Below are 23626 nucleotides of genomic sequence, written 5' to 3'. Positions count from 1 at the left end.
TCCATAGATGCAGAGCAGGCGTTCAATAAGGTTAACTGGCAGTACATGACAATGGTCTTATCTAAGTTTGGATTTGAGGAGTCTATACTATATGCCATTCTGGCACTGTACTCTTTCCCACGACACAGGTCTATATGTCTGTTTTTTTGGTCAAAAGCCTTTAATATTTCCAATGCCCCCTCTCCCACACTATTTTTAATATTATGACTGAACCCCTAGCAGAGATGATTCATTCACACCCTTGCATCACAAGTTTTAAATTTATGATCAATGTGATCAATTTTTTTGCAGTCGACGTTATCCTCATATTGACTGATCTGTTAATCTTACTTCCACATGCACACCAGGTGTTAGCAAGTTTCAATGCTATCTCCTGCTATAGAGTTAACTTCACGAAGTACCTCATTCTAGATTTGGTAACGCAGCCAACCACCATGATACAACTCCAACGTATGCTAATATTTATATTAAGCTCACAAGGGATACCTTATTTAGGCATCACCTTGACTGCCACATCCTCATCTCTGGGTTCATCTAATCTCAAACGAACCATGGAGAGGTTGTGACCATGTTGGAAGCTTGCTTTATGCCCTGTGGGAATGCTCCGGTCTGACAAGCTTCTGGAACCAGGTCTTCCACGTAAACTCTTCAATCATCGGAATTCTTCTACCACCAAACTCCAGGCTGGCCATAATACATATTGGTATTGATTCCTACCCCAGCTCCTTTAGGCAAGTAAGTACGCATGTACTCATACTCAGAAAATAGAAGTCACAAGACTCCCCCAACATCAAAGAAGTAATGGCTTTGGTCCAATAGAATTACACTTTTGAACACCTGTTAGCCATCAATTCCCTTACCAATACAACCTTTAAACATAACTGGGCCATATGGGTTGATACCCTTAGCCATAAAAAAACACTAATGCTCTGCACAGATAATCGGATTTTCCGACAACAAATGTTGGATGTGAGCTTGTTGGCTGAAAGTCCGACCGTCTGTATGCTCCATTGAACATTTGTTGTCGGACTTTCTGCCAACAAATGTTGGCTAGCAGGTTCTCAAATTTTTCGCCAACAAAACTTTGTTGTCGGAATTTCCCATCGTGTGTATAAAGTTCAAGCATGCTCGGAACTAAGCAGAAGGAGCCACACTGGCTATTGTTTTTCTCAGCTCATTGTACGTCTTGTATAGCACCATGTTCCCACATGTAATTGTTGGCCAGCATTTGTGTGACCGTGTGTATGCAAGACAAGTTAGAGCCAACATCCTTTGAACAAAAATCCATGGCTTTGTTGTCAGAAAGTCCGATCACGTGTACAAGGCATTCAAGTTTTTCTTACCTTCACTTGTGTTATACTTGTGTGAACGTCTTAACTTGTAACTGGTAGCATTACTACTTGGTTACATACCCTTCCCTTTGTTATTCCTGGTGTAACTATCCCGAATGTATGAATACCCCAACATTTTCCAATGCAAGAATAGATGATTTACACATTTGTATCATTCCACCATTCTGTTCCTTATGTAGTGTTTGACTGTACCTATTGCAAATGTTCAGTAACAATTATTGATTCATTGATGAAATTTCATTAAAGTGTATTTTTTTCCAAAGAAATTGTGTTTTAAAAAAGACAAATGCTTTGTGACATAGAGAATTGAAACACCCATCATTTTATTTTCTATGGCCTATGCCTAAAAAATATGTAATGTTTGGGGGGTTTTACATGTATGACAGAAATGGCAGAATTGGACTGGTAGGCAAGTGGTTAATCATAAACATCAACAGTAAGTATGCCATTTGATGTTACTGTGAAGATTCTCAAAGTGAATAATTATGATTTAATAAAAATACTATGTCCAATTATGAGCCGTTTAGCATGTCAGTATATACAGAAAACATGCAGCCTGAAATCCAGGAAACGTTTTTCAATTACATAATAATTCAAAGGAACATCTTCAGAGAATTATACGATTTCTATTCAATCTTAGCCCTAAGGACTTCGACATTGTGTGCTTGTCTTAATTGCTCTTCCTGATTTAGTCGATAATGCAGAAGATAAATGAAATTCAAATGCATAGTTCAATTATGAAGAAAAGCCAAATAATGGCTTGTGACTGCAAAGTTCTAACCGAAGGCTGGATGTTTTATTAATGTAAATGGAAGGGGTCCTTATATTTTTCTTCATTTTAATTAACTGATGCCTTTGGGATATGGGTAAAATCTTCTTTTTTAATTTTTTTATTAAATGAGAGTGAACTTTTTTTTGGAAAACATGTCTATACTAAGAATATTGTATGATATTTTTACAAAAAACTCATAACACTAAATTAGTCTGTCAAATTGGATGTTTAAATATTATTTTGCATTTGACAGTGTTAGGATTAAAATGTGTATTTGATGACTTCATAATTTATGAGATTTAGAGAAAAGCATGATTACTGGATCCAAGAATATATTTTTAAAAGGTTTCATAGACCTAAAATCATTTCATTGGGAGAGAAAGAGACATCAGATTTCCGGGCTTAAATTAAGAAAAATATACTATGCAAATATAGGGCTCTCCCACCAAATATGAAACATGTTTCCTTTGGTTTCTCCACATCTTCAGCAAAGATCCAAAGCCAATGGGTACCATTGTTTTATCTTGTCTGGTTTTGCGTACCAGTGTGACAGTAGCTTGTAAGAGTTCACTTGGAATCTTGTGCTGGCCGAGCATTTATGTGCTAGAATGCATGCGTTTTTACATTGAGAATCTATGAAGTGTGTTTGAAGAGCATATTCCCATTGATTTCTGAACCTGGCCATGTCTGTAGCATCAGGCTGTTGAAAATGTGAGTACATTAGGGAGGTGTTTTTTTCAATCTGTTAGCCAGCTTGGCAAACAGATTCAAAGTATGTAAGATCCCTGGTTAGATTTCCTTTCTTATCCAGTGAAAGAATGTAATGGCATAATTGTCTGTAGTTCAAATGTGCAAAAACCAAAGCTGTGAGGCTACGCAGCAACTTTTCATATGCCTGTGTCTGTAAACTGTGGGGCTAGTAGGGGGGCAGCATCTTTCTTGGTAAAAGCTTTCAAACCTATGCCTGGGGGAAAATCTGGGTTGTTGTAGAGCACTGTAAGTGGCGCTGGAGATGTGGATGTTTGGTGCCTCAGGGTAAGTTTATGAAAGATTTTTAGGGTTGTCCCAATTAATGGATGTTGTTTGAGGCTCAGGGGGCGTTTGGACCAAGGAATCCAAGGAGAGAATCTTAGGGGGAGTTCTGGGGAACTTTCTTCTAAAGACACCCAGTCTTTATTTGCAGCATGGCAATGCCTCTATAATTCTGGCCAAGTGTGTTGCATAATTATATAGCCTAAAATGTAGGAAGCCTAGGCCTCCGATGGCCTTGGGTTTCATAAGTAGTCTTAGATTGCGACGTGATTTCTTGTGTGCCCAAAGAAACTTCCACAGAACCCTCTGTTGGTAGCATGTGAAAAAAATAGAAAAGCCAAGGGAGTGTGGTCATTTTGACAATGGCCGCTCTGCCAAACCAGGAAAAATGTTTGAGCGATCAGTCAGAAAGATCGTGTTCTACCTGGTGAAACATTGGTTTGAAGTTGTATGTGAAGATATTGTTAAGCATGGGTGTTAGCCAAATCCCTAAGTATTTGAGTGCATGTGGTACCCATTTAAAGGAGTCGTTATGTTGTGCATTTCCAAACATGTTCAGAAATAGGGTGAGATTCATGGTCTCAGATTTGGCATAATTGATTTTAAGATTGAACAGGTAGCCATAGACAGTAAAAGCCTGCAGTAAATTGAGGATAGAGATGTGTGGTTGTGTCAAAAAAAAAACAGAAGGAGATCTGCGTACACAGTGATTTTTTTGTCAATCACAAAACCTATAATTGATTCGTTCATATTAATTGTGTGGATAAATGGCTCTAATGTCAGTATAAATAACAGAGACAACAGGGGACAGCCTTGTGTAGTGCCATTTTTAATGAAAACTGGTCCTGACAGGGTGCCATTGACCTTCAGCTTGGCCATCCTGATTTAGTGAGGAAATCCAAGTAAGCATATGTGCTTTCAAGCCTATGTGGGAGCAATGACACATAGGCTTAGAACAATGTCCCATGACACCCTATCCAAAACTTTCTCTGCAGCAGTTGACAAGAGAAATCCTTCAAATCCAGCTCTGCAGCATCGATGTATCAAATTAAGAGCCTTTGTAATGTTGCCACTTGCCTCCCGCCCAGGCCTGAACCCAACTTGTTCAGGACCTACTAATTGTGGAATAAATGTGTATAATTGGTTAGCAACAATTTTGGCTAGTAGTTTCAGATCGAGATTGAGCAAGGATATGGGTCTGTAACTGGAGCAGTCTGCTGGGTCCTTACCTGGTTTGGGGAGCACTGCCCCATGTGCCATTAAAAATGTGCTTGGTATTTTTCAGGGGTCCATTAAGAAGTTCAGCGTACGTACTAGTGGGGTTGCAAGAATATTGGTAAATGTCTTATAATAATGAGCCATAAGACCATCTGGTCCTGGGCTCTTTCTGGGTTTGAGGATTTTTGCAGCAGACAATAATTCCTCTGAGGATATCGGGGTCTCTAAAGATTCCGTGCCTTCATTGGAAAGGGTGGGTATGGCGCTTTGCATCAAAAAATCTATTTTTTGCTTGCAAAGCAAAGGGGAAGCACCATTTATATACTGTGCCCTTTTCTCTGAGAACATCCAGCAGGGGTCTCATGGCCCTTCTATTCTGCAGGGTTATAGGAGACAGGTCTTGATATAGAGCAATTGTGCTTTTGTTGAATATAATTTGATTGCTCTTTCTGGCCTGGTTAAGTATTTCTTCTTTCAGAGGGAAGCTCTGGATACAACATACCATGTCCCTGGGTGGAGCTGTGTCAGGAGGTTTCGTTCTCAGAGCTCTATGAGCCCTTACAAATTCAATGGGAGTGTCTGCAGGTTTTTCCATGACATTATTAAAGATGGATGTCAGGGCTGGATGGAGCTGGTCAGAGCTAATGGATTCAGGGACCCCTCCACACTCTAATATTATTCCTGCGCCCCCTGTTATAAAGATCTTTCAGGTGTCTTTTGATCTCTGGGCAAAGAGAGCTGTTGTGGTAGCTTCCAGGCGAGTTATGGCTCTGTCCCTCCTGTTATCAGATTTTTATTTTGTGGGCATTTTTTCTGTTAAAGCCATTAAGTCAGCTTTCAGGTCAATGATGCCAGAAAAAAATGTTTTTTTATGTCAGCAGCGATGGTATTCATGTCTGCTGGTATAAGGGGGAGATCTAGGTTCCTGTCCTCTCTTACTAGATCCTCCATTGCAGATTGTGAGTCCTCACTGTATTCGCCCGCTACCCTGACACCAAACTACTAAAACACTTTCCCAAGCTATATCATAACATTAATTACCTCCTTCTCTTCATTGTGTACCTTTGTGCTAAAGAAATGCAAGCCCTCTACTAAAAGAACACAGTACAAATTTTTACCTGATCCAAGAATTAAAGTGTTTGTAAAGTCTCATTTTTTTTATTAAAATAACTAACATGTCATATTTACCTGTTCAGTGAAGTTTTTTGCACAGAGCAGCCCAGACCCTCCTCTTCTCAGGTCCCTGGCTGTAGCTCATGGCCCCTCCCTCCCGTTGAGTGCCCCCACAGCAATAAGCTTGCTATGGGGGAACCCAAGCTGAGCTACAGCTCCATGTATTCATTCAGACACAGAGCTGTGGTTCAGCCCCACCCCTCTCTCCTGATTGGCTGAGTTCGACTGACAGCAGCAGGAATCAGTGGTGCTGCTGATCTGTCTCAGCCAATCAGGAGGGAGAGTGCAGAATTACCAAGGCATTTGTGGACATCGCTGAATAGGTAAGTATTAGGGGGGCTGAGGGGGGCTGCTGCACACAGAAGGCTTTTTATCTTGATACATAGAATGCATTAAGATAAAAAAAAATCAGCCTTTACAACCCCTTTAGGCAATCCAGCTATCCTTGCTATACCACATCAATCTATATATAAATCTATACTGTTCAGTTGATACAAAGTCCCTTTTGTACATACAGTACTGAACTATTAGAAACCAAACAAAGTGGAAACCATTTTTTTTTCTCTTTTTGATGTTGCTATGTAAATTTTCAGTGCGGTCAGCACTAAAGAATGATTTGTGGTTCCTGTCCTGTCAAATACTGAAGTCTAGGTTGTGAAAATGCAATCTTATCATTGTAATGTTTTTCGTTCAATGCATTAACATTACCACATTGTATTGTCATTTTATTATAATTACTAGTTCTCTTGCACAAACCAATATCTTAACATCAACTTAATTAAAATATAAAAAGTTTTCAGCATGAAGTAAGATAATTAAACCAAAATGAAAACTAATATTGCCATTTCATCTTTATTTTCAATTAATAGTTTTGGTATAATGTAAGTTTTAATGAGCAAAAACGCATTACATATATTAATGTTCATTAGAAATAAAAGTAACTGTTGTTTGTTCTAATTAGAAGTTTAAGTTGGAATGTCAATTAATACTAATTTTCAGACAAAGACTAATTATTTTTTCCAAATCATTTTTTTTGTATCCTCATTATTATTAAGGATAACACAAAGCTACCCACTGCAAAAAAAATCAAGTGACATGGTTAAATATAGAAACACTTGCATTGCACTAGTGTTGCTTTAAATTAAAATGCTACATCTGCTCAACATATCAGGGTCCCTTCCCAATCACTACTAGGTTCTTTAACATTAAAACATAGAGAAAGTATATATAATTACTTTTTCTTATGTCTTTTGCCTACTATATTTTGTTTTTATTTTAAAGAAACTATTTTAGATGAAGGGGATGCTTACCAATTAGAAATAAAATCACTCCCTGCACAGGAAGATGGTCTTTGCTTTTTCCAGAAAATAGTCATTTTTTGTCATTCAGTTGTGTGTAATTAGATGTCCCACTATTCTGACCTCACAACAAAAACAGCATGCAACCCTAATTTCAGATTTCAGAAGTAACACTTATGTTATTTTAGAGAAGAGCTATAGACTCAATGGAAACAATATCTGGTACCTATATCAGGGCTTAGTAAGACCTAATTTTGAATATGCAGTTCAGTTTTGGCCACAGGATCAAAAAAAAAAGATTGTTGCAATACCAGAGAGAGGAAAAAGACACAATAGAATGTTTTTACTGGAAGTATTTTATTGCATTTATGTTTTTTTTTTTTTTGCCTTCCTTGGGTTTTTTTTAACTGTGTGGCTGACTAACTTTGTAACAACATCATCTATTCAGGCTTCCTAATATAGCAGAAGATCAACCACCATACGCTAAGATGCAGTCTGCTTAGATGCTAATTCATGTTATAAGTTTAATATGGTCCAAAAGGCAAAACATCCATTGCCAGCATCAGGCCACCTTGGGCTGCTATGCAAATATTAAATAGCCTTTATGTTACTATTATCCCATTGTTTTTCATAGCATGGTGAAATTGCTGCCTCTATTGCAACTGGTTGTACTCACTAGGGATGAGGCAGATATACCTGTGTTTATTTTAAGGCAATTCAAGTCTGAAGTTCAGGTGTCAAATCTGAATTAATTAAAGTCAAAGGGAGCCAAATGCTAAAAAAAGTGTTGGCCATTTATGCTAATTGGCAAAGTATTATCAAACAAATGCATGGGGGGCTGGGATTTGCCAAGTCATCTGCCAAGGTGACCTGCTTGTATACTTATCCTGTTGGTTAGTGGGGACCTCTATAGCTAATGGTCTCCGAACCTGACCCCTGACTGTAACAGGTTATCTCCCATTAAATGGCATATTGTTGTGATTTTTGGTGTATGTACAGCTATTCGTCGTCACTTTTGTGTATATAAGCAAAAAAAAAAAAAAGCAATAAACAGCTTGAAATAGAGAAAAAATCACATTTAATGATGCATTAATGAATACAGAGCTTCATTTGTTGTGTGCATTTTATATCTGTCTACAGTTTTGTTAAATGTTCCAGCTGGATTACCAATAAAAAGTATGAGTGGCAGAGCTCAAGTGACTTATATTTACCAATGTGAATTAAACAATTTATTCTGCAATGTATTATAACCTTATCTAAATTAAATTGGAATTAAACATAGAGCATATAGTATAATGTGCATAGAGATTAGAAATTATTCTATATATAACCCTCAATCCCTTAAGCACTTAATAATTAGACTCTTCCATACATTTTTAAAGTAGATATTTAAGCAGGGATGTCTTGTCATTTTAGAGGAATTATTTTGCTAGAGGTGAAATGAAAAAATAAATTTTTTTCATTACCAAACAAAACCCTACAGTTTACTTAAACTTGCTTTTCATAGTGAAGGATAGGGTGAGTGTTAGGTGTAAATACCTGTAAGGCCGCGTACACACGGGCGGACTGTCTGGCCAACTAAGTCCGTCAGACAATCCGACAGACAGTCCGTCCTACTTTTGAATGAACGGACTTGACCACACACGATGAACAGACAGTCCGCTGAAAGCTTGCACGATGACGTGAACAGCACGTACGACGGGACTAGAAATACGACGTCCAATACACTGCAATGCAACCTTCGGCCGTGTAAATCCTTTCTGAGCATGCGCCATACTTAGTCCGTCCAACTTGCCTACTCACGAGCGGACTGTCTGCTGAAACCAAAGTTGGACGGACAATATTACGGAAATTCCGAAAGACTTAGTCCGCCAGACTGTCCGCTGAAAAAGTCCGCTGAAGCCCACACACGAGCGGACTGTACGCTGAAACACGTTTCAGCGGACCAAGTCCGTCAGACAGTCCGCCCGTGTGTACGCGGCCTAACTGTGCAAGCAATGCTTCCATTTACAATTGATAAGCACCACACTCATCTAAAATAGCTGCTTTACTTTAAAAGCAAAACAAAAGTATGGAAAAACACAAGAACACGTATTGAAATATACTTCCTCTATTGTTGTTAATGTTAAATAACCTAAGCACCAATTTCTGAGTATTTCTGAGTATTTTTGAGTATTTCTGAATATTTCTGAGTGCTGAATCTTTATTAAAATTTCTGAATGTTTCTGAATATTTCTGAATATTTTTAAGTATTTTTGAATGGCTTGGCTAAATTTAGATGTTGACACATTCACTGTATTGAGTCTATTACTGCTTGGAACTGTGATTTATTTTTGGTTTGTGTTGGTTTTTTGTTTGTTTTTTATGTATGTTTTTCAAAAATAAAATCTGAATGAAACAGAAAGCACCTAATAGTGATTGGGGAGGGACCATGATATGTTAAGCAGACATAGCATTTAGGTTCAATTAAAAATAATATAAGTGTAATACAAGTGTTATATTTAATTATGTCAATTTATTTGTATATGCAGTATTTAGCTTTGCGTTATCCTTTTCAATAATAATGAGGATACAATAAAGAGTGGAAAAAAATAATTGGTCTTTGTATGAAAATTATTGTTGATTGACATTTTTTACACACATTATATACTACTGTACATCAGGCCTTTTCAATATCTTTCACTTTTAGTAAGGATATCTCATGTGATTGGTAATAAAAGCCACCACATTGTTAACTATACAGTTTGATAGTCTGTTGGTTTTTGGTCTGAATTGCAGTACTGTTAGCTCTGCTTAAAAAGCGCAAATTTCTGTAGAAGATAGCGATAGCATAGTACATCTACCACAGATTTTCTACTTGTATTTGTTGCAGGATAGGATGTAGTAACAGACTTTTTAAAAGTGAATCTGTACTCTGCATTGCACCACTATGCCCCTTCACTACTTATGCCGCGTACACATGACCGGACTTTCCGGCAGACTAGGTCTGAATGGATTAGTCCATCAGACAATCCGATTGTGTGTGAGCTAGTCCAATCATTTTTCGAAAAATAAATCCGGTGGACCTAGAAATAGTACATGTTTCAAATCTATCCGACGGACTAAATTCCAACTAACTAAAATTGGGAAAACCATTCGTCTGTGTGCTGGTTTGACTAACCAAATACTATGCAAGCCTGTCGGGAAGACCATCGGACCTAGTCTGCCAGAAAGTCTGGTTGTGTGTACGCGGCATTGCCTTAAATTTTGTTTGCTCCACTGCTGTCCCGTTTGACAGGTTCATCAAGGTGCATCATTACCAATTGCAATGAAGGTACAAAAAAGAGCGGAAAAAAATTATTAGTCTAAGCCCTTGTCCACACGGTCAGACATTTCGACGGAAAATGTCCGATCGGACCGCGTTGCCGGATAATCTGACTGTGTGTGGGCTCCATCGGACTGTTTCCGTCGGAATATCCGACGGACAAAGTTTTAGAGCTGGGCTATAAAAATTTCCGACAACATGATCCGATCAGACTTTTTCCGATTGTGTGTAGAGAATTCCGATCAGCCAAAGTGCCACGCATGCTCAGATCAAATTCCTAGACCAAAGCTCTTGGCCACTAGCCTGAACGTAGTCCCATCATAATGAAATAACGTTGTCATGTTACGTACGATCGGATTTGTCCGACCGTGTGTATGAAACACAAGTTTCGGACAAAATCCGAAGGATTTTGCTGTCGGAATGTCTGACCATGTGTACAAGGGCTTAGACCCCTTTCACACTGAGACGTTTTTCAGGAGCATTTGGGCTAAAAATAGCGCCTGTAAAGCGCCTGAAAACGGTTCCCCTGCAGTCTCAGTATGAATGCCGGAGGGCTTTCACACTGAGGTGATTCGCTGGCAGGATGTTAAAAAAACTCCTGCAAGCAGCATCTTTGGAGCAGTGAAGGAGCGGCTCCTAAACTGCTCCTGCCCATTGAAATGAATGGGCAGCGCCACCAAACTGCCGGCAAAGAGCTGCTGCAGTGGCGCTTTGTGGGCCATTTTAACCCTTTTTTGCCCACTAGCAGGAGTTAAAAGTGCCCCGCTAGTGGCTGAAAACCCCCACAAAAAGGACAGTGTCCCAGTGTGAAAGGAACCTTTGTCTTAAAATTATTGTTAATTTACATACCCCCATTTTTATGCATACGTTGTGTACGTACTACTGTACACCAGGCTTTTTCAATATATTTCATATGTAGTAAGAATTTAAAGAGGAATATTTCATATGATTGGAAGTAAAAGGCACCACATTCTAAACAACAGTCTTCCGATACAGTTTGATAGTCTGACATGTTTTTTGGTCAGAATTGCAGTACTGTTATCTCTGCTTAGCAAACTCAAATTTCTGTAGCAGAAAGAGCTAGTATAGTGCATATACCACAGATTTCCTACATGTATTTATTGCAGGAAAGGAAGTGGTGAGAGGATATTTAAAAGTGAAGTTGTACTTTGGCTTACACTTAGGCTTAACTTGTGGTTGCTCCTCTGCTGTCCTGTTTGATAGGTGCAGCAAATCAAAAATGTTTTGTGTAAGCTCTAATTTTGTCTGATGGGAGTAAACTTGGAACTATAAACACTTATCCATCCCACAGACCTTAAAGTTTGGCAACTGTCCACTTAGGCACCCAGTGGGGCAAATTACTTTGATGATGAAACTGCTTCTTTAGTTAAAGGGGGTCACGGGAAAATGGCACCAATAAGAGAACCTAGTTAACCTTTTTATTGCATAGGAACATAATCTGAAAAAATTAAATAATCATGTTTGCGTAAAAGACTGTTACTAAAATATATGTCATAAATGAATGGTAATAGGCAGCAGAATACAAAGGACAAGCTATCATAAGAGGCTTATTGCAATAGTAATGGGAATGTTCTGCCATAACCGGATAACAATCAACAGGAAACACGAAGCTGCATGCTATTTTGGGAGTTGTAGTCCATTGTGTAAAGGTTAACACATGTTCCCAGCAGGTTTGTAGTTAAAAACAGGGCCTTTTTGAACTGGGCTTGCTGCTTGAATGCTATTATCACATATTTGTTAACTCTTCTAAACCTAATTTTTTAGGCATATGGGCATAGGCATACAGGTTGCAATCTATTTCTCTAGCAATCAGTTACTAAAAGTACAAATATAGATGAGTCCTATACACAAACTTTAAATAGTGAGGCTCAGTTATTCTAAATTGCCAAACTTTATACAACATTTATTTTCTCACTAAACAGTCCATATTATTAACAGATGTATTATTAACAGATTTCTTTATTCAGGCAGAAGTTCTTCATGGACTTTGACTAAAATATTATTTTTTTCTGCTAAATGTACTTTTAAATTATGATCAGTTTTTAAATTGGGTATTGCTAAATTATGATTATATGTTGAAAGTGCTGATAAACTTATTTGTCTAAACACTTTATAAAATTTATGTCTGGAGCAAAACAAATACAAATACATGAACATTCGCCTATGTTTCATTCCTTTAAAACATTCCTTTAAAGAGAAATATACCTGGCAGAAATCTATAACTCTATTAACTTCATGTTGTTTACTGACAACACTGCCTCTGCTGCCCTAAAATTTCAAACAGTATTGTCTCCATAGTTGGATAACAGGGCTCCACCTCTTCCTATCTCTCTCTCTCCCTCTCCAAATGCAAAAATTGCCTTTATTCCCAACAATGCAGCTACCTTGTGTCACACCTTTACACACACAGTTAAAGGAAAGAACACTTGAAAGATGTAATTCTGAGGGAGGGGGTTGTGTCAATAGAAAATGACCCACCTATCCCCTTCTAAACGCCAGGTGATGACATTCAAGCGAGTAAAAGAGGCTTTTCTCAATACTGTAAAAAAGGTCAAAATTAAAATGTACTGCTGTTCATTTACATAATAATTATTAGAAAATGTAAGGATTTCAGGGTAGAATCGGACAATAAACTACATCATGTATCTGCTTGTATGAAGTGCCCCAAATGTATGGCCACATTCCATACCTGGCACAGTATAATATATGGCTGATCTACGGTTGATGTGGTGATTATTTATGCTCCCCCTCCAATATCCAACTCCCCATATATAACCATCTTTCTAACTGACAACTAGGAATGCGCTCATGGTTGGTCAGAACACAAGTTTGGTTTGAACCTTAGCTGTTCGGGCGTCATATACAATAGCAGTATTACTTCTGCCCGATAGCCCCTGCTGTCACTGGTTGTTAAGGATACTGGTGGGTGCAGGCACAGCTGATGCTTGAACAAGCAGGGATATCACAGGCTCTTACAGTCCCTTTAGGGCCAGTGATTCTCATAACACTGAATTGGCACAGGCAGATGTGGTATTCGTACATCATCAGACTCTTATCAGACTGCCCATGGCTCTTCCAGATCACCTGGATCTTATGTCCCATGGACCAGTTTACCATCCTGCTTCTCTATTCATGGCCTTGAAGACTTGGCTGTTGAAGCCCGAGTTTTAAGAGCAATTGGCCTACCTGAATTCGTTATTCATATGCGCCTAAGGAAATCCATGTCAAGCAAGGCTACTATTGCATTTGGAAAGCATCTTGCACATGGTGTGAGGCCCTGATGTTTCATCCAAGGACTCCATGGGCTGGATTCTAACCTTTCCACAATCTGGTCTAAATCACAATTTTGCCCAGAGTACTATCAAAGGGCAGATCTCTGTTCTAACAATCCTTTTCCTCTAGTCACTTGCCTCTAATTCTTCGGTAAAGTTCTTTGAACATAGTGTCCCTCACATTGTTCCACTTGTCACTTCATGAGATCTAAACCTGGTTGTGCCAGCTTTTAAAAAAATGCACTTAAAACCTAGAGATATTAGTCTGCCTACTCCTACTTGCAAGTGACCTTACATATTGCCATCACCATTGCAAGGTGAGTTTTTGACTTAGTGGCCTTTTCCTATAAAAACTTTTTCTTGTTCCAACATGTACAATGTTGTCTTAAGGACATAGGGCCACTTCTCCCACTAAGGTACTTTTTTCTTTCACCCTAACCAGGAAATTGTACTCCATCTCACTGCCCTGCTCTGCCAGATCCCATGAGGACTTTCATCCATCGTTTGGACCTGACATGATCTATTTGAGTTTATCTTTTAGCTACCTCTACTGATTTTGTTTCCTTTAATGAACCATTAAGAAAAATGGGATTTGACAAACTGTGTGTTTCTTGGGTTTCATTTAGGGACATGTCCAATTTCCATATAGAAAGCAGATTAACCCTGCCATCTCAGAATAACTTCCGACCTTGTTTTCCTTAACCACTTAGGGACCAGAAGAATTTGCCCCAAACAAAATTGATGCCCTTTTTTCTCACATATAGAGATTTATTTTGGTGGTATTTGATTACCTCTGTGGTTTTCATTTTTGTACTATAAACAACCAAAGAGCGACAATTTTGAAAACATTTTTTTTTACTTTTTTTGCTATAATAAATATCCCCAAAAACAGAAAAAAAAAGATTATCCATCAGTTTAGGCTGATATGTTCTACGTATTATTGGTAAAAAAATTGTATATCACAATCATATATGGCAACAGACACATATTGATGGGCTTGCGCAAAAGTTATCGTGTCTACAAACTATGGGATAGATTTAGTGATTTATTTTTTATTGTTTTTACGCGTAATGGTGGGGATCTGCAATTTTCAGCAGGACTGCGACATTATTACATTGATCAGTGTTATAAAAATGCACTGATCAATGTTAAAATGATACTGGCAGGGAAGGGGTTAATACTAGGGGGCAATCAAGGGGTTAACTGTGATCCCTCAATGTGTTCTAACTGTGGGGGGATGGGCTGCCATGGACATGACAGAGGTCACTGTTCCTGATCACTGGGAACAGTATATCACTGACATGTCCCCTGTCAGAATGGAGAATTGCCTTTTTTACAAAGGTAGTTCCCTGTTCTGCCTCTGTAATAGGCAGTCGCGGGTCGCTGGTGAATAAGGATGAGCCGAACACCCCCCGGTTTGGTTCGCACTTTGTGTGAACTTTAGAGACCTATTAAAGTCTATGGGACTCGAACGTTCAAAATCTAAATTTCTAATTTAAAAGGCTAATATGCAAGTTATTGTCCTAAAAAGTGTTTGGGGACCTGGGTCCTGCCCCAGGGGACATGTATCAATGCAAAAAAAGTTTTAAAAACTGCAGTTTTTTGGGGAGCAGTGATTTTAATAATGCTTAAAGTGAAAAAATAAATTGTAATATTCCTTTAAATTTCGTACCTGGGGGTGTGTATAGTATGCCTGTAAATGGGGTGCATGTTTCTCATGCTTAGAACTGTCCCTGCACAAAGTGTAATTTCTGCAGGAAAAAAAGTCATTTAAAATCACTCGTGGCTATGATGAATTGTCGGCTCCCGTAATACAGAGAACATTGAAAGTCATTGATAATTCCCCCAAATTCAATTTCAGCCCTTCAGGTCTGGTATGGATATTAAGGGGAACCCCCCGTCAAATAAAAAAAATGGTGTGGGGTTCCCCCTAAATATCCCTACCAGACCCTTCAGGTCTGGTATGGATTTTAAGGGAAACTCCACGCCAAATAAAGAGAAAATGGCATGGAGTTCCCCCTAAAAATCCATACCAGACCCTTTATCCGAGCACGCAACCTGGCAGGCCACAGGAAAAGAGGGGTGACGAGAGAGCCCCCCCTCCTGAACCATACAAGGGCACATGCCCTCAACATTGGGAAGATGCTTTGGGGGTCTGTGACCCCTCAAAGCACCTTGTCCCCATGTTGATGAGGACAAGGGCCTCATACTCACAACCCTGGCCGGTGGTTGTGGGGGTCTTCGGGCGGGGGCTTATCAGAATCTGGAAGCCCCCTTTATCAAGGGGACCCCCATATCCCGGCCCCCCCGTTTGAAATGGTAAGGGGGTACAAAAGTACCCCAACCATTTTACAAAGAAAGTGTAAAAGAATGTTAAAAAAGACACACACACCTTTGAAAAAGTCCTTTATTAAAAATTTAAAAAATTTAAAAAAGATTCCAGCAGTGGTAATTCACTCTAGCTATCCAGCGACGGATGATCATCTCTCCGGGGTCCAGCGATGGCTGATCTGATCCAGCGATGGGTGATCTCTCCTTCCAGCCCAACGAATCCATCCATCCTCTGTCTCCACTGGCAGAGACACTGCGGGGATTCCGGCAGCCTGACATTTCTTATATGAGGAGGGCGGGGCCACCTGTCACCTGACCCTGCCCCCCTCTGACGCAAGTGGGGAAGCCTGGCTTCCTCAATGATGTGTGGGTGACCCCGCCCCCTCTGATGTCACGGAAACTTGCGTTACATCAGAGGGGGGCGGGGTCACCCACACAACACTGGGGAAGCCAGGCTTCCCCACTTGCATCAGAGAGGGACGGGGTCAGGTGACGGGTGGCCCCGCCCTCCTCATATAAGAAATGTCAGGCTGCCAGGATCCCCGCAGTGTCTCCACCAGTGGAGACAGAGGATGGATGGACTGCACTGCTGGAGGGAGAGATCACCCATTGCTGGATCAGATCAGTCATCGCTTTACCCCGAAGAGATGATCATATCCTATCCTTATTTATCATATCCTTTTTTTACATTGATACATGTCCCCTTGGGCAGGACCCAGGTCCTCAAACACTTTTTAGGACAATAACTTGCATATTAGCCGTTAAAATTAGCACACTTTTTCCCATAGACTTGTACAGGGTGTTCCGCAGCTTTTCGAATTTGCCACGAACTCCCCAAATTGTTCACTGTTCGCCGAACAGGCAAACAGGCAATGTTCGAGTCTAACATAAGTTCCACTCGAACTCGAAGCTCATCCCTACTGGTGAACATTGAGTCCTCCTGACCCACGGCCATGCTCCTGCAGCGTGCAGCAGGCACAAGCGGCATGAGCCCGCCCGCAACTACACCTGCGTGAGCTGCCATACAACCAGGGCCAGTGCTACAACTAGGAAAACTAGGCAGCGCCTAGGACACACTGCTGCCTAGGGTGCCTGGCCACTGGTGTTCCTACTCTATTCTCTCTGCAGAAAGCAACTAAGTCTCAGCAGCAGCAGGCCACCGCTGCTCCATTCACACATAGTGTCTGAGGCAAACTGTGTCTGTGTCCCGACTCCTGAATAAATGGAAGCAAGAAATTCAGAAATTCATTGATGGCCACTGGTAGGTTGCAATCAATGGGTGCTGGTAAGCTGCACTGATGGGCGCTGGTGAGGCTGCATTTGATGAGTGCTGGTGGACTGTATTTGATGGGCGCTTCATTAAAAGGTGGGGTCAACATGGGCAGGGAAAAGGGGGTGGAGTCCGGGGTGGGGCCAAGGGGGAGGCAAAATGAGGTTTCACATAGGGTGTCAAAAATCCTTGCATCAGCTATGACGATTCACACAGGAGAGCCAACCTGTTGTCATACAATGATGGTGGCTGGTCGGCAACTAGTTAATGAACTCCAAATAAAAGGTGTTATGGTAAGACAAAACTCTGTTATTGGGTTCCACTAAAGTGGAAAAAGTATAATAAATACAGTACCTTGAATAAGTATTCATACCCCTTGACATTTTCCACATTTTGTCATGTTACAACCAAAAACATAAAGATATTGTATTGGGATTTTATGTGATAGACCAACACAAAGTGGCACATAGTTGTGAAGTGGAAGGAAAATGATAAATGGTTTTTAAAATTGTTTACAAAAAAATATGTAAAACGTGTGGCATGCACAGAACAGCTGTATTTAAACTGAGATTAAATTACACACAGGTGGACTCTATTTACTAATTAGGTGACTTCTAAAAGCAATTGGTTCCACCATTTTTTTTTAAGGATATTTTTATTCGTTTTATGACAAACAGACGAATCAAAGAAAAAAAACAATATGCTTTACAAAAACAAGAACAAAACTTGGGCAGTTCCACTAAATTTTAGTTAGGGGTATCAGCATAAAGGGGGCTGAATGCAAATGCACGCCACACTTTTTACATATTTTTTTGTAAACAATTTTGAAAACCATTTTTACATTTATTAGCTTTGTTCAATGCACAAACATTTTATTTAATAACTTCTCAGAACTTTTGTTTTTGTATACAACTTTATTTTCTTTACATTTACACTATTTACATAGCAGACTTTAACAAGTTAATAAATGTTCAGAGCCCTTTATGTTTTTGAGGTTCTTTGTAAACTAAATCAAATATTAACATTCTTGTATTTTTCCCTTTATAAAAAAGTACAGCGCTCATTATAACATCACATATGGTGTGCCAAATGTATAAATTCCTTCTAAAACGGTCCTTCTGATAAAATTGATCAATTTATTATGAGAACATGTGGTATTTCATTTAGAAATGCATAATTGTCCTTTTAAAGTAATTACCAAGAGACTACAAATAAATATGACTGAATACTTGGCTTAGAAAGACTGTACTTTAATGTGTCTAATCATTATTCATTCCGCCCTTTGAATTGTTACAATGATAATGAGTCAGCACATATTCATGAAATCTTTTCAGTGCTTCATGTACTTTCTTGCTTCAATTATAAGTTGCTTTTGGTTGAATGAAAAATTGCATGTGGTCATTTTTTTCTGTTCCTATATAATCTTATTTTTTCTACTAGAAGTTATGGATTGGAGTCATAGATAATTATAAGAATTTTGAAATACATTCTAAATGTTCCTTTTTCCACACCCCACCTCCACCCTTAAATAATGTGTTGCTATTCACAACATAATTATAACATTTATATTAGGAATGATAGTAATATTTATCATTTATTTTAATAATGTATGCAGTCCCCATGAGTTTTACCTTTCATCTTTCACACTAAATAGATTTTTATATTTGTCCCTGCTCACAAATTTGCTTATATTCAAATGATTCTGCCACTACCATAGAGACACACACCCATCATTTTATGTGGAAGTGTATTAGCATCTTGATATGATTTGGAAATTGGAAAAGACCCAAAGTTGCCAACAAACAGTATCTTTTGTAGTGCATAAACATAGGGCTTTTTTTATCATTATACATTTACAGGTGCTTTGTGAGGAGAAATCTCTCCAAAGAAAACAAAAACAACAATGACAAATGTTTGTTTGGTAAAAAAGGGAAGGGGTAAAATCACAAAAATACGTATCTCTATCTCCATCTACGTATCAGAGATCTGACCTGACTGCTTCTTCAGGTAACCTATTGTATATTAGGTGGTCATTGGGACAAGAAATGGTGAATGTACCCAGTTAGGAAATACAAACCTGACTAAAACTTTAACCTTTCCCCACTCTAAACAATGCTGAATTGGCGTTGGACTTTAATATTAGAATTCTGGTCTATAACTACTTTTATTATGAGTACACATTAGACTTAGTAGGCTTACTTCTCTAAAATTGCATTTGCGTGTCACAAAACAATAACCAATAGCTACTTGGACTCTCCTAAATCTCCAGGGGGGCAGGATTCAGTTGCCATTGTGAGCCCTGGTGATAAATTATAACTCCTACTGTAATTGTATCTAAATGTAATGTAATGGACTATACCTGATATATAAAATGCCTTACTGTCTTGGCAGTTGGAAAGAGTGCCTATGTGTTTGATATATGAATACGTATTTATAGTTATACTGGTGGCAACTAGGTTTGACCATTTAAGCATTAAATACGGTGTTAAACTGTAAAATTTGGCATATGTAAAACAGGGTAGTTGGACCAAAATGCTACCCTTTGGATATACTATGGAGAGTGTCTTGGAGGTGACATGTATGATGTGTCTATAAGTACAAGGGTTCTGAGCAGTAAAACTTGAAATATGTAAGATCTAACGATATTACACATTTGCCCCAGTGACAAAACAAAAATGGAAACAAAATAAATTTGAAATACATTTAATTGGTAATAATTGGCTATAATGTTATATAAAATACATTGACTAAATTTGTGCATGTTTTTTTCTAGGTGAAAATATAGTCCTACTCCACAACACCCTGCCTCACCTGTAAACGCTCATTAGGAAAACTCAGTCTGACAGCATGTTGGCATCTGTACAAACCGCATGTATCCGCCTTGTGTCCTGGTAAGATATAAACCTTAATTCTATTGTTTATCATCAACTACTATTCAACAGTTGTATTGGCATTTAGTGACTCTGATCATTTACACTAAGCAGACAATTAAGATGAATTGAATATTCATTAAAAAAAAAAACTTGACAACTAATGCTTGAGTTGCATATAGTGTACAGCCTACCTGCTGAGCAGTGCAGTTTTGATCATAATAGGGCCTGCTTTCCATCACTAGAGATATGCAACCATTGGCAGAAATCTGCAGAAATCTCTGCATAAAACAACAACTATTGTGAGCTGCACTATGGTAAACAAAATTATGATCACAGCAGAAGCACTATGAAAATGTTGCTGAAAAATTAAAATATTCAATACAAACATGATAATCTCTATTGTGAACCATACATAATCACAGACCAGTATTTACATACTCCTAAATGGTGAACATGACTGTAAATCATGACAAAAGTCCCATAGAAATGTGATTGAAACAAAACGCAATAAGACTTTTTGATATGAAGTGAACTAAGTCCTTCTTGTGCACATACTGATAATAAAATGTATTCTATGCTCCAACAGGTGATGGTAACTCAGTCACCTCCTTCACGCCATACACTCACCAGAAATGTATGACCCCAGATTAAGGGTCATAAATCGCTTTAAATGTGGGTATATTGCCTTCAAATGACACAGACCCCAGTCCCCTGGCTCCACTCCAAGAAATCCAGCCCTGGATGGATCAGTAATATGTATTAAGAAACTATAGAGAGGAACTCATGGTGCAATCACTTATTACTCATGGACCCTCAATACAAACAATAGCCCCCACCAGATATATATTCACATTCTTTTGTGCCCTCTCATTACTCTGGATTTTCAGCAGTTCAAAATTTATCTGGGAATGCCATTGTTTTGATTCTTGGAACCAGCGCGCCTTCCAATACCTTGAAGTGACGTCACTGGACATGACCTTGACATCTAAGACTCATCTCAACATGTTTTACCCAAACAGGCTTATTCAGGTGATGTCACTTTTGGGTATTGAAACTCATGGGGTTGGCTGGGATCTGGGGGCTTCCATATTCTGATAAGTCCCCCGCATGCAGATCCCGACAACCACAGCCCAGAGTTGTGATGAAGGGACCTTTGATCCCATCAACATGGGGACAAGGAGCTTGCCCCCAAAGCGCCCATGGTATGGTATGGTTCGGAGGGGGCTTTCACTTGTCCTCCCCCTTTCCTGACCTGTCAGGCTGCATGCCCAGATAAGGGTCTGGTATGAACTGTGGGGAAACCCATGCCGTTTATTTTTTTATATTTTAATAGGGGGTTGCCTGCAATTACAACTGCGAGTCAATTTTAACCAAGGGTGTAACTATAACCATAGTAGTATCAATAGTATTCATAAAATTAATATAACTAACGCTTACATGTTTTTAGTTTGGGCACTACCCTGTATTCTGGATTGGAAGGACTCACTATCAACTGTTGCAATGTGGTCCTATTGCTTAGTTATCGCTCATTTCTAATTTTGACATTCCAGGTCAGCTACACACATTTCAGAACACATTTTCACAGCCATCAAACATTATAAATACTGTTTCTGCTAGCTGCTCACTTCATTTTTTTTGTCAGTAAAGATATGCTGAGAGTGGATATCTACCATTCACACATGAAACATTTTAGCTGTCTCATGGGAAAGATAACTGTTACCAGTATAAAAAACAAATACTGTATGTAGGTGTTTTGGACCTGAGGGACTTAAAAATTCTCAGAAATTGAACCTGGTCACTTGCAAATGAGCGTGTTAAAATGTAATGCCTCTTTCTGAATTTCTTCTCAAAATAGTTCCTGGCAGAACAGATATGTGGTAGGTTTCACCGCTGAATTATTTTATACTATTCATTAAATTTATATTTGATGACAACAGAAATAAAGAAAGAGAAAATGTTTGTAATATTTCTAACACACTCATTTGCTTTATTGATAGACACCATGAGCTAAATTGACTATAAGTTTGCATATGCAAACAAACTTGCTATGAATAAGCTTTAAAAATTATCTATATGTAACTATGATTTGTTATTTGGAAAATGTGGTACCTTATAGGTTAAGAGATAAATTGCCTACTCTGCAAAATCCAGTGCAGCACAAACAAGGGTAGTAGACCATCTGCTTAGATGTGCTAATTAAAGCCATGTTAATTAATAGGAGTGCCATGTTGAAGGATGTAGGTAGAAAATAGCAGAGGTCCCCGAACAAAGCTTGAAGAATTCAAAAACCAAGATCTACTAATTAGTAATAAATTTAGGGATTTTTTACTTTATCTTTACACAAAATATAAAGAATACCAATGTTTTGGCTTGTACCATTTTATAGTAATAAATGGTACCTCAGCAAAACAAAACAAAACCAAAGAAATTCCCAGCTCAACCTACCGACCAGCTTGCAACTAACTAAATTATCATTCATTTACCAAATGGTACCTCAGTGGTTAATTATGACAGGTTCAAGAGGTAAGTCTGTAAATGTGTAATTACAGTTTAAAGCTTTTATAAACAAACCTGTATCATGGGTTACTTGAGATAAGCTAAACACTTTGAAGCTGTTTTTAGGAAAGAGTGGGTAAATAAAAATAAAAAAAAAATGGATAGGATTGAACATGTAAAAGTAAAAATAAGATAAATAAGACATATAAATAAACACCAGCTTCAAAGCCACCATTGTTAGTGTCTTTTTTTTTTTTTTTAACTAATAGTTTTTATTGAAAATTTTTCAGAGTTACAAGTATAAACAGACATAAAAAAAAGGTACATCAACTCTTGTACAGGCGAGGCAAACAGTCCGTATAGATAAGAGACAATTTAGGCTTGTCCCGGTAACCTCATAACAACATCGATAAAGTAGTAGCATATACTTTCGATATAACATGTTTCCACAATAATGTCTACGTTATAGCCTGGGTCTATGCCGCACTTCCACCAGAGGTGCCCCTTCCGGGATCTAGCTGCACCTCCGGGGGAAGAAGCGCCCGGAACCTTTTGCAAGATCCCGCAATACACAGAAACCAGCCAAATGAGCCCCAATCAAATGGGTTATGTCAGATGCCCCTTTCGGTTACCATATTACCATTACATAGAATCACCTGTACATGGAAGAGAAATTCAGGAACAATAGGAAGAACGGAAACGTAAAACCATAACAGGGAGGGGAGAGGGAAGGGAAGGGAGGGAAGGGACCTTACACTAGGTCCCGTAGAAGGAGATTATCACTCAATTATCTGTATGCAGTTATGCTCTCAGTAAGAGGAAAGGATATAGTATATCAGTCAGTGTGAAATATTAGTTTTGTACCAATCGCACCAAGGCTGCCAGTTGTTTTGGAAGGCAGTACGCCTCCCTGATGACGATGCTAAGATAAGTTCATAGGCATAATGGGTAGCAAGGACTCTAATGACCTCTAGAACTTCTGGGGCATGAGGAGCCTTCCAGATCCTGAGGAGTACCAGCTTAGCTGCTAGAAATAGGTGGGTTACGAACTGCCTAAGTGAAGGGGGAATGTCCTCAATTCCTACGTTAAGCAGTGCCAAGGCGGGGGTGGGGGGGTCGCTATGCCTGTCACTTGTCTAAATAGCACGAATATACCCTTCCAGCTAGCTTACTACATGACCATAGGACATGAAATATGGTGCCAATTTGGGAGC

At 38.9% G+C, this 23626-nt stretch overlaps 1 protein-coding gene across 23 annotated transcripts in view; it reads left to right on the top strand.

The window, feature by feature from the left end:
- Nucleotides 1–23626, top strand: part of PTPRD (protein tyrosine phosphatase receptor type D) — a 2297910-nt gene that overhangs the window by 778915 nt on the left and 1495369 nt on the right. For all 23 annotated transcript variants that reach the window (XM_077475060.1, XM_077475071.1, XM_077475065.1 and 20 more), the window contains exon 5: nucleotides 19817–19934. The gene's annotated coding sequence lies outside the window, so the exon portion shown is untranslated. The remainder of the gene's footprint in view (nucleotides 1–19816; nucleotides 19935–23626) is intronic.

Source organism: Lithobates pipiens, unplaced genomic scaffold (assembly GCF_037356315.1).
Source record: "Lithobates pipiens isolate NorthernLeopardFrog02 unplaced genomic scaffold, aLitPip1_a1.2 Scaffold_13, whole genome shotgun sequence".
Classification (NCBI taxonomy): domain Eukaryota; kingdom Metazoa; phylum Chordata; class Amphibia; order Anura; family Ranidae; genus Lithobates; species Lithobates pipiens.
The sequence above is the reverse complement of the archived record's forward strand: the minus strand, read 5'-3'. Positions and strand labels throughout refer to the sequence as shown.